A 3,767-nucleotide genomic window follows, 5' to 3' on the forward strand; every position below is an offset into this window, starting at 1 on the left:
TTTCATTCGAGTGGAGGCGAGATCATTCGTGTTAGCCAGCAGCCAATCGAACGGCCAGCATCGCTCGACGCCTAAACCGGCCGGCAGGGCATCTGGGTTAATGGGCTGGGCTGAAATCGGGTCTGCTTTGGCAGTCAACAAAGACACATCTTTATCATAAACATGTTTGAAAGAATCTTGATCACACGATGTCGTAGCCTAGAGGGGCTGAATAGGCTTTTCTTCAAATTTTAGCACTTAACCCTGCTGGCTCCGCCTGGACCGGTCAGACCGGTCTAAACAGGCAGACATGACACAGCAGGGAAATGTCCCCTTATCGAGCTTGAACCTATACAAAACTTGGAGTGTATCTTGTGCAGAGTATATTTATCAATATAATTAGTTTCCTGCACACATGTAGAGCATACCCAAGTAGATCGAGCGGAAGCACAATTCAAACTCAAACACTATAATGCAAGGTAAGTAAAACAAATAGAAATAAAGATGATGCAAGGAAGACACGGTCAGCGCCCACGAATGGGTGAAGTCATGGGGTATAAATACCCCTTCTCAAGGAACTAGTCGTTGCCCCTGTCAGTACCAGACCGGTCCCTTTTGAAAACTAGTCGTTGGGGACTTTTCCTGCCTAGACCCACTACAACAAATATGACTTTTTGTGATGTATACCTCGTGACAGCAGAGCTATTCGTCGCTACGGCAGTTTGATTCGTGTCGTTTTGCATTGGGCACTATAGTTTAGTGACGAAAATGAGGTGCTCGTCGCTAACACAAACTGCAAATCATCACAAATGGATCCATGTCCATATCTTGACGAATTTTATTGTGTCATAAAGGATAACCAACAATTGTCACAAATCTATGACAAATTCGCATTACCAATTCTTCATAAAAAAATTTCAAACAAATAAGAAGAGAATGAGTTGTTACAACGTTCTTGAACTTTTTTCATAACAGGTCCTATCATAAACTCATAATAGTGTTGGTAGGTCATAATTCATCTCTTTCTAATGTAGAATTTATGTTACATAGAAAACTTTTTTTTTAGAAACAACTTTTGTTTTCCAATGTGAAACATTTTCTTTGGGATTCGGCTTTCGAATGTAATTGTGTATACATGTGAAGTTTATGTTTATGCTTCAAAATTTATTGGTGGTTTAATCGTGTTGTAATACAAATTTCTTAGTTAAATTCCTACTCCTAATCTCATGCAAACAAGTTAGTCTTTTAATCGTGTTGCCAATCAATACTCCAAAACCCACTAGGGACCTTGATGCTTTCAGTGTTTCACTAAAACCACTTCTCTAATGACTGACCAAATCATTAGAGATGCATTTTGTTCATCTACGTCTCTATTACTTCGTCATCAGAGATGTGTTACGTGCCACCACATCAGAGACACTTACAGTTGGCGCACATCTCTAATCAAGAATTTCAGACCCATATTAGTTCCACATCTGTAATAATGTGTCTTTTTGTGACTTTCTTACATAGTAGAGCAAAGATTTCTGAACAAGTCAACTCACTGCTCTAGCATTATCTGCTTTCTGCACCTCAGGTACAGTTTGAGTTACGTACATTTCACAGGAAGGATGGTTTCTGACCAGATGGTGAAGTTCTGCGACACTGAACTTGGACTTTCGATGGGCTATGCAGCATTCATCGGTGCCTGGAATGATATCCCCCCCCCCCTTAATTTTTTTGAGAATGCAGGTTGATGTTTGATGTCACTTAAGAGGGATTTAGGAGCTTATCATCTTACCTTCATACCGTGGCTTTGATTGACTGTTGCCTATATGATTTCATACGGCACTTTAGGAGCATATTTTATTTAATAGTGCAAAATTGTGTTTGGCAAGGTTACCTAGTTCTTCAGCAGTCTCTCTTTGTACGGATTATAATTTATTGTAATAAGTAAATACAAATTTGTGATTATTAATTACATTTGCCTTATTTTTCTTTAAAAAGTCAGTTTTTACCTTTTTGACATTTTCTAAGTTGATTAGTTTTCTAGCCACTTTACTGACACCGCCGCATGTTGCGGCGGCACGAGGGCAACTGCAAGGACCCGCATCAATGCATGAGGCTCCCACGGGGCGGGCAGCTGCAACCTGCCCCGCTTGCAATCGCACATGGTGGGGGTCAAAATATTAATTTTAATGGCATGTGGGGCATATGATTTGCTAATGGTGCATAGGAAATTTTGTTATTATTTGATGGCATGTATAGAATTGCCTCTTCTTTTTATTACACTATACACTACACATAAACTTGATCTGTAGTGCAAGTGTGTTCGTTACCAGAAAATGGAATTGCCTTGGCGGCCAAAAACCGCCAAGGAATATAGGAAAACCGCCAAGGTAATTGTCCTTGGCAGCCTACCGCCAAGAAAAATCCGCCAAGAATAGAGAGCCAAGGAAATTCGATTTCCTTGGCTGCCAAGGATCACTTTCTTGGCGGTTCTGATGCACTGCCAAGCTAATAGATTTTCCTAGCAGCCCTCCACCGCCAAGCCAATAGCTTTTCCTAGCAGTCAGCAACCGCCAAGTAAAGGGGTTATCTTAGCAGCCCTCTACTTCCAAGTAAAGGGAATATCTTGGCAGCCCTCTACCGCCAAGTAAAGGGGATATCTCGGCAGCCCTCTACCGCCAAGATAAATAGTTGATTCCTTGGCAATCCTTTTCTTTTCTTGGCTGCCTACCGCCAAGAAAATGCATACCACCAATAAAAAAAATTATATCAATCAATTTTAAATTATGCACACATACAGTTAATTAACCATATATTTTGCCAACTCATCTTAGCACATACATCAAAAGCAACATCTCATTTTCATAAGAAATAAAATGGCTTATCTCCGAGATAAGCAAATTCATTACCTACAATATAATCCTCGAGTAAACCCATGCATCTAAATACACAAGTCACTATCAATTACCAAAATTATCTAGACTCAAAATTACCCTCATCTCACTACAAACCACAGCGAACTTCCTTGCCCAGGTCATCAAAATGATTCCTGCAAAAAGATAGCTTCATCACTCAGTTTCAACATAAACACATCACTTCCAAAGACATATCAAAGTGGCCACATAAGACACCAAGCTTTCTAGACTTCCATGTTCTTTAGAAAATATGGTTCAGCTATTGGATGAATGAAACCAATATTCAACTGATTAAGCTTTATGTTTTTCAAATTACCCAAAGTTTCCACCTGTAGTTCCACTTGTTCAACATTTGTGAGACTTTTACCTATTTTTTCCTTCAAATTTTAGATGTTTCAATTAAATGATTGATTAGCTGGTTTTGGGTCTGAATTGGGATGATAAGTTATTAACCTTTGAGGATTGGATGAGATCTACAGATATTTGACCTCCTAGATGTTGCTTGCTGGGGTGTGCTGTCCTCCCTCCCACCTTGTCGACTATCTCCATCTCTGCATGAAGCAAAGAAAACATATAAATTAATTAAAGGTTGAACATATAAACTAACTCATTAAATCATAGGAAACTTTTTATAATATATTCTATTGTAGCTCAAATTCTAAAAATAAATGAAAATTGAATTGTTTGCTAGGGAAAATTCAAGCTTCTACTTGCAACCTTGTTACAAATAATGATAATAATACATAAAATTTCTGCAAAAAATTTATAAATTGTCATAGAATAATTTTATGAATGTGTAAACTTTACATAAAAATTTCAAAAGATTTTATGAAAATTGAAGTATAGATTGTTCATAAAATAGATAGATCTCTCACATAGTTCCTT

At 38.3% G+C, this 3,767-nt stretch overlaps 1 long non-coding RNA gene across 1 annotated transcript; it reads right to left on the bottom strand.

Annotated features, from left to right (window-relative positions):
* Positions 1-2,731: 2,731 nt before the first annotated feature.
* Positions 2,732-3,475, bottom strand: LOC120654025. Its single transcript, XR_005666944.1, has 2 exons — positions 3,336-3,475; positions 2,732-3,016 (listed from the first exon to the last, which is right to left on the bottom strand). It is a non-coding gene; the product is annotated as an uncharacterized LOC120654025 (long non-coding RNA).
* Between the last annotated feature and the right edge of the window lie 292 nt (positions 3,476-3,767).

The sequence above is a fragment of the Panicum virgatum genome, chromosome 1N (assembly GCF_016808335.1).
Source record: "Panicum virgatum strain AP13 chromosome 1N, P.virgatum_v5, whole genome shotgun sequence".
Lineage (NCBI taxonomy): Eukaryota > Viridiplantae > Streptophyta > Magnoliopsida > Poales > Poaceae > Panicum > Panicum virgatum.